This window comes from Mizuhopecten yessoensis, unplaced genomic scaffold (genome assembly GCF_002113885.1).
Source record: "Mizuhopecten yessoensis strain PY_sf001 unplaced genomic scaffold, ASM211388v2 scaffold10209, whole genome shotgun sequence".
NCBI lineage: Eukaryota > Metazoa > Mollusca > Bivalvia > Pectinida > Pectinidae > Mizuhopecten > Mizuhopecten yessoensis.
The window spans coordinates 712161-721531 of record NW_018408433.1 but is presented as its reverse complement, the minus strand read 5'-3'; positions in this window follow the sequence as shown (position 1 = coordinate 721531).

The window sequence follows — 9371 nt, the reverse complement described above, 5'->3', positions numbered from 1 at the left end:
TAACAATTGGTTAACAATCATCATGCTGTTTATTTGATGATCTTATTAACTAAAACAAGATAAACCTAGGGTTGTAGAAAATTGGTAAAAGTTCATTCTTGATTACTTTCAAATTTCTCAATACCTTCGCAAGACGGTCAGTAATGTGGTAAACTCACTTAATTGTATCTTCTGCAGATAATTAATGTCAAAAATATAATGCAGAAATTCATCATGTTCCCTAAACAATGTCACTTTGAATATCAATGGACTTTTAAATGAAATGTAATGTCATTATTGTTTTTCAACTAGTAATCAAGATGAGTAATTTGATCTGGAAAGGTTGTGGATGATGTAACGTTTATCAGTAATTTCAACTTGCAACAATAGTGTGTATGGTTGTTGATCAAAACATAATATACTTATTTTTTGAAAAATATAGTAAGGCGGTAAACACAAACATTTCAAATGAAATACAATTGTTACTTACGCCCTGTTGTTGCATCCAGTGACGATCAGGTAGTAATGAAAAACAAGAAATATCACCAACTGATAAATCACCATAAACGTTATTAATTGCACTCATATTCAGTTAGCATTTTTAGACATCAATTATTAAGTCTAACTTATTAACAAGTCTACGTAGATTTTAATCAACAGAGTCTTAAGTGAATGTATCTTGATAAGTTTCAATCAAATCGAGTTTTTTCAAAGAAAAAGTATTCATATTTCACGAAATGAAATATATTATTAACTTGATTCAGGTTAAAAGCCACAACCAGTTAACAGACATTAAGAAATTGGTTAAAATTCTTCATTCTGTGTATGTTATGGTCGTATTAAGTAAAACAAGATAAACCTAGGGGTTGTAGAGAATTGGTAAATGTTAATTCTTGAATACTTTCAAATGTCTCAATACTGTCGCAAGACCGTCAGTAACGTGTTGAACTCACTTAATTGTATCTCCTGCAGATAATTAATGTCAAAAATATCATAATGTAGAAATTCATCATGTTCCTTAAAGAATGCAATTTTAATATCAATGGCCTTTAAATGAAATGTAATGTTATTATTGTTTTTCAAGTACTAATCAAGATGAGTGATTTATCTAAAAAGGCTGTCGATGATGTGACGTTTATCAGTAATTTCAACTTTCAACAATAGTGTGTATGGTTGTAGATTGAAATATTATATACTTATTTAAAAAAGAAAAGTAAGGCGGTTAACACAAACATTTAAAATGAAATACAGTTGTTACTTACGCCCTGTTGTTGCATCCAGTGACAATCAGGTAGATATGAAAACAAGAAATATCATCAACTAATAAATCACCATAAACATTATTAATTGCACTCATATTCAGTTAGCATTTGACGACATCAATTATTAAGTCTAACTAATTAATCAGTCTACGTAGATTTTAATCAACAGAGTCTTAAGTGAATGTTATTTGATAAGTTTCAATAAAATCGTGTTTCGTCAAAAATAAAGGATTCATAATTAACGCAATGAAATATATCATTAACTTGATTTAGGTTTAAAACATCAATCAGTTAACAGACATTAACAATTGGTCAAAATTCAATATGCTCTGTATTTTGTGATCTTTTTAAGTAAAACAAGATAAACCCAGGGGTTGTAGAAAATTGGTAAAAGTTAATTCTTGAATACTTTCAAATTTCTCAATACTGTTGAAAGACCGTCAGTAATGTGAGTTACTCACTTAATTGCATCTTTTGCAGTTCATTAATGTAAACAACATAATGTATAAGTTCATCATGTCACCTAAACAATGTCACTTTGAATATCAATGGATTTTTTTATAAAATGTTTTGTCATTATTGATTTTCAATCACCGATCAAGATGAATGTTTGGATCTGGAAAGGTTATGGATGATGAAACGTTTATCAGTAATTTCAAGTTGCAACAATAGTGTGTATGGTTGTAGAATGAAAAATCATGTATTAAAGTTTTGATAAAAGCAAGGCAGTAAACACAAATATTTGAAATGAAATACGGTTGCTACTTACCAACTGTTGTTGAATCCAGTGAAATTCAGGTGGATATGAAAAACAAGAGAGTAAAAATCTTCACCTGATAAATCACCATAAACATAATTTATTATACTAATATTAAATTATAATCTTAACACATCAATTGTGCCATTGATTGCATTTATCATAATGTAGAAATTCATCATGTTTCCTAAACAATTTCTCTTTGAATATCATTTGACCTCTTCATGCAATGCAATGTCATTATTGTTTTTTAACTACTAATCAAGATGATTGATTTTATCTGGAAAGGCTGTTGATGATGTAACGTTTATCAGTGATTTCAACTTGCAACAATAATGTGTATGGTTGTAGATCGAAATATGATATACTTAATTTTTGAATAAAGTAAGGCGGCAAACACAAGCATTTGAAATGAAATACAATGATTACTTACGCCCTGTTGTTGCATCCAGTGACAATCAGGTAGATATGAAAAACAAGAAATATCATCAACTGATAAATCACCAAAAACATTATTAATTGCACTCATATTCAATTACCATTTTAAGACATAAATGATTAAGTCGAACTAATTAACGTATCTACGTATATTTTAATCAACAGACTTTTAAGTGAATGTAATTTGATAAGTTTCAATAAAACGTATTTTATAAAAGATAAAGGATTAATAATTCACGCAATCAAATATATCATTAACTTGATTCAGGTTAAAAACAGTTAACAGACATTAACAAATTGGTTTAAATTCACCATGCTGTGTATTTTATGATCTAATTAAGTAAAACAAGATAAACCTAGGGGTTGTAGAGAATTGGTAAATGTTAATTCTTGAATACTTTCAAATTTCTCAATACTGTCGCAAGACCGTCAGTAACGTGTTGAACTCACTTAATTGTATCTCCTGCAGATAATTAATGTCAAAAATATCATAATGTAGAAATTCATCATGTTCCTTAAAGAATGCAATTTTAATATCAATGGCCTTTAAATTAAATGTAATGTTATTATTGTTTTTCAAGTACTAATCAAGATGAGTGATTTGATCTGAAAAGGCTGTGGATGATGTAACGTTTATCAGTAATTTCAACTTGCAACAATAGTGTGTATGGTTGTAGATCGAAATATGATATACTTAATTTTTGAAAAAAAGTAAGACGGTTAACACAAACATTGAAAAGAAAAATAGTTGTTACTTACGCCCTGTTGTTGCATCCAGTGACAATCAAGTAGATATGAAAAACAAGACATATCATCACCTGATAAATCACCATAAACATTATTGATTACACCCATAATCAATAACCATTTGAATACATAAATGATTGAGTCTAACTAATGAACGAGTCTACGTAGATTTTAATCAACAGAGTCTAAAAGGATGTAATTTGATAAGTTTCAATCAAAAATATCATTAACTTGATTCAGGTAAAACACGACAAACAGTAAACAGATATTAACAAATTGGTTAAAAATAATCATACTGTGTATTTTATGATCTTATTATGAAAACAAGATAAACCTAGGGGTTGTAGAGAATTGGTGAAAGTTCATTCTTGAACACTTTCAAATTTCTCAAAACTGTCGCAAGTCTGTCAGAGACGTGATGAACTCACTTAATTGCATCTTCTCCAGATTCAAAAATATCATAATGTAGAAATTCATCATGTTCCCTTAATAATTTCGATATCAATGGATTTTTAAATGAAGTGTTATGTCATTATTGTTTTTCAACTACTAATCAAGATGAGTGATTTTAACCAGAAAAGCTGAGGATGATGTTACGTTTATCAGTAATTTCAACTTGCTACAATAGTGTGTATGGTTGTAGATCGATATGACATGTACTTAATTTTTGGAAAAAAGTAAGGTGGTACACACAAACATTTGAAATGAAAAACAGTTATTACTTACGCCCTGTTGTTGCATCCAATGACAATCAGGTAGACATGAAAAACAAGAAATATCATCAACTGATAAATCACTATAAATGTTATCGATTGCACTCATGTTTAGTTAGTATTTAAAGATATCAATTATTAAGTCTAACTAATTAACGAGTTTACGTATGTTTTAATCAACAGAGTCTTAAGTGAATGTATTTTGATAAGTTTCAATCAAATCGAGTTTTATCAAAGAGAAATCATTCATATTTCACAAAATCAATTATATTATTAACTTGATTCAGGTTTAAAACGACAACCAGTTCACGGACATTCACAAATTTGTTAAAATTCATCATTCTGTGTATATTATGATCTTATTAAGTAAACCAAAATAAACCTAGGGGTTGTAGAGAATTGGTAAAAGTTCATTCTTGAATACTTTCAAATTTCTCAATACTGTCACAAGACCATCAGTAACGTGTTTAACTCAATTAATTGTATCTTCTGCAGATTATTAATGTCAAAAATATCATAATGTAGAAATTCATCATGTTCGCTAAACAATATCACTTTGAATATCAATAGACATTTAAATTTAACGTAATGTCGTTATTGTTTTTCAACTACTAATCAAGATGAGTGATTTTATCTGGAAAGGCTGTGGATGATGGAACGATTTTCAGTAATTTCAACTTGCAATAACAGTATGTATGGTTGTAGATCAAAATATAATATACTTAATATAATTTTTTTATAAAAGGCAGTTAACACAAACATTTGAAATAAAATACAAATGTTACTTACACCCTGTTGTTGCATCCAGTGAAAATCAGGTAGATATGAAAAACAAGAAATATCATCAACTGATAAATCACCATAAACGTTATTGAATGCACTCATATTCAGTTAGCATTTGACGACATCAATTATTAAGTTTAACTAATTAATGATTCTACGTAGATTTTAACCAACAAGGTTTTAAGTGAATGTTATTTGATAAGTTTCAATAAAATCATGTTTTATCAAAGATAAAGGATTCATAATTCACGCAATCAAATATATCATTAACTTGATTCAGGTTAAAACCGAAAATCAGTTAACAGACATTAACAAATTGTTAAAATAAATCATGCTGTGTATTTTATGAGGTATGAAGTAAAACAAGATAAACCTAAGGGTTGTAGAAAATTGGTAAACTTAATTTTTGAATACTTTTAAACTTATCAATACTGTCGCAAGACCGTCAGTAATGTGATGAACTCACTTATTTGCATCTTATGCAGTTCATTATTGTAAAAAGATAATGTTTAAGTTCATCATGTTACCTAAACAATGTCACTTTGATTATCAATGGACTTTTAAATGAAATATAATGTCAATATTGTTTTTCAACTACTAATCAAGATGAGTGATTTGATCTAAAAAGGCTGTGGATGATACAACGTTTATCAGTAATTTCAATTTGCAATAATAATGTGGATGGTTGTAGATCGAAACATAGTTTATTTAATATTTTTAAAAAAAAAGTAAGGCGGTAAACACACACATTTGAAATGAAATACAGTTGTTACTTACACACTGCTGTTGCATCCAGTGACGATCAGGTAGGTATGAAAAACAAGAAATATCTTATAGATATAACTGATAAATCACTATAAACATTATTGATCGCACTCATATTCAGTTAGCATTTGAAGACAACAATTATTAAGTCTAACTATTTAAAACGACGATCAGTTGACAGATATTAATAATTGGTTAAAATTCATAATACTGTTTATTTTATAATCTCATTAAATAAAACAAGATTAAATTTAGAGTTGCAGGTTCAATATAATCGTGTTTTATCAACGATAAAGGATTCATAATTCACGCAATAAAATATATCATAAATTTGATTCAAGTAAAAACGATAATCAGTTAACAAACATTAACAATTTGTCAAAATTCATTATGCTGTGTATTTTATGATCTTATTAAGTAAAATAAGATAAACCTAGGGGTTGTAGAAAATTGGTAAAAGTTAATTCTTGAATACTTTCAGATTTCTCAATACTGTCGTAAGACCGTTAGTAATGTGATGAACTCACTTAATTGCATCTTCTGCAGTTCGTTAATGTAAAACAAAAAAATGCAGAAATTCATTATGTTTCTTAAACAATGTCACTTTGAATATCATGATTTTTATGAAATGTTATGTCAATATTGATTTCCAATCACTAATCAATACGAGTGTTTTGATCTGGAAAAGCTATGATGAAACGTTTATCAGTAATTTCATATTGCAACAATAGTGTGCATGGTTTTAGAACGAGATATCATGTACTAAAGTTTTGGTAAAAAGTAAGGCGGTAAACTCAATCATTTGAAATAAAATACAGTTGTTACTTTCCAATTGTTGTTGCATCGTGTGACAATCAGGTGGATATGTAAAACAATGGAGGAAAAATCATCACTTGATAAATCACAATAATCTTTGATTATGATTTATTAATTGCACTCATATTCAATTAACATTTAAAGAAAAAATGTTCAAACTAATGATCAAGTCTACGTTAATTTAAATCAACATAGCTTTAATTGAATGTAATTCGATGAATTCAATATAATCCTGTTTAATCAAAGATATATATTTCATAACTCATGCAATATAATATAGTATTTACTCGAACCCACTTAATTATTGAGCTAATTGTGAATTGAACTTTTCTTCATCATCTAACGTCATTCAGGCAATCTGTGAGTCTATCATCAAGTGAATACACAAGAAGTGTTGTCATGGCACCAAAGCGTAAGAGCACCTCGGCCAGGGAGTAAAGCGGTTCAGAAGATCCTTTCAAGAAAATCTGAGACTGAGTGAGCCGGAAAATGACAATGCATTACCACGTGGTAATGAACAGCCTGGCCAACGTCCGGCGGATAAGCCTGAACCATCACTGTCAGGACACCAGGTTACGGTTACGGTTACATTCTCCGGTGTCCAACACATTGATCATGAGCCGTCTCAAGTTCCTAGTATAGTAGGCAATCACATACCACTGAAGCTAAAGGAAAACATTCATTGACCTGCGAGTCCTATTAAACTCAGTGAGAGAAATGGAGTCTGTCTTTGACTTGACCGGGGAATTAGTTTTGAAAGACGGAAAAATTATGATTAAAAAGCCTTTATTTTAAGCAGGTGATGACATACGTATGTGGACTTCCGCTTTTTTAATATATTCAAGTGTATTGCTGGAAAATTTCCCAAAAGTCAAGAGCTGTTAAAATACATGCATGACAGCTCAACCATCGCATTCAGGTTGGGTTAAGTGTGATGAACAATACCGTTTACGAATCCCAACACATCCTGGGGGGTAATAGATTCTGAGATATGGTTGATGTACAATTCACCCAGTCTGGCCAGCACAGGGCCCAATTATTTCCGTAATATCCTTCAAGGTCAGAGTCAAGGCCGTACTGGTCAACAACCGAACAATTCTCATCAATCAGGTGGTACCAACTATTGCTTCAATTTTAATAAAGGTAAGCAGTGTAAATTCGGGGTGAAGTGTCGATTTAGACATTCGTGTAGCACATGTGGGAACAAACATCCAGCATTAAAATGTACCCAATGACATGATAATGGACTCGGGGCTGGTGGTCTATATTCCTTAGGTACTTCCCCAATAAAGGTCCAAACTTTTCAGTTTTACTTAAAAGACTACCGTTACATAGAGGTAGCAAATTATCTGGAAAGGGGTTTTACCAATGGTTTCTCTCTTCAATACACTAGTCCCCGTAGGTACAGATACTCAGATAATTCAGCAAGCACCAAGAAAGACCCAGAAACTATGAGAAAAAAATTGAAAAGAATTAGCAGCTGGGCGATTGTCGAGCCCTTACAAATTTCCCCCACTACCGATACAAATATTACCTTTAGGACTAGTTCCTAAAAGGATGGGAATTTTCGTGTAATGTATCATTTGTCATATCTAGGAAATATCCACGGGAAGGGCCTTTTGTAGACGTTTGATTGATGCCATCACTGGTGTTAATAAATCCCATCACAGAATCAGAGTGACTGCATGGATGAAAGCAGACGTACTTATTTGGCTGAAGTTTTTGAATAGTTACAATGGTGTGACTGTTTTCCCCGCTAATTACTGGGTATCTGACTCCTCACTAGAATTTTTTACAGACAGTGCTAGGGGTCTAGGTAGAGGATTTGGCATATAATTTAGAGGGTTTTTGGCTAACGGGTTCTGGTCGACAGACTGGGCTAAGGTAGGTTATTACAGGATATAACCTTTTTGGAGCTTTTCCTGTTTCACTTTGGGGTAATATGCTGCAAAACAAAAAGTGTTAATTGATATAGACAACAAGGCACTCGTTTTATTATTAATAAGAAAACCTCAAAATCAAGATCAGTCATGTCACTAGTCCGCCCATTGGTACTGTTAACATTACAGCTTAATTTAAACATAAAAGCTGAACATATTCCACGTAAACAAAATACTATTGCTGATGCTATTTCCCGTCAACAGTGGTCCGCAGAATAGCTCCAGCAGCTGCATTGGTGCAAACTCCAATCCCTGCCAATCTTTGGGAGATTTAAGGCAAGAAAATGACAGATTGTTTTCACAGTCAATGGCCAGTAGCACATGGACCGCTTATTATACTGCTACACAGCTTTTTAAAGATTTCAGGGTTCTGTATAAGTTAACAAGTTCCTGGCCTGTCCCACCAGACCATTTAATTTTGTTCATTTCATATCTTTCCCTTAACAACTATTCACCTGCCACAATTACAACATATCTGAGTAGTATAGGTCATCAGCATAAAGTACAGGTTCCACAGGACACTACGCCGTTTTGTATGGTACGAAAATTACCAGAGGGGGCGAGGCGTAGCAATAGATCTGTCGACAGTCGCTTACCTATAACCCTGAACCTACTTGGACAGATTGTGCGTTCCCTAAGGTGAGTTTGTAATTCAGAGTTCGAATCTACATTGTTAGCTTCAGCATTTACTATACCATTTTTGGGTTTTTGAGGGTCGGAGAGGTAACAGCGTCAAATAAGCTAGGGACAGACACGCCCCCCCCCCTAGGCCTGTAAGGTGTGGCGATTTACAACTCGCATAGTTCTCATGTCAAATTGAAAATTATCCAGTCTAAAAGTGATCAGAGGGGGGAATCAGTAACAATTTCTGTTGGTTCATTTAACTTCCCATATATGTCTCCTGTAGCATTGCTCCGGAAATATTTGGCAGTCCGACCAAATCCGCAGTTGTTTATACATTGAAATGGGTCTTCTTTAACTCGGTACCAATTTCAACAGTTTTAAAGAAAGCATTGATTTTTAGTCGGGTACCAATTGACCACTATGTGTCTCATTCTCTCCGCATTGGAGCTGCGACTGAATCAGCTTGCCGGGGGTCCCTGATAGTACAATTAAGACTTGAGGTCGTTGGAGCACCAATGCCTATGCAAGGTATATAAGAATTTCACCA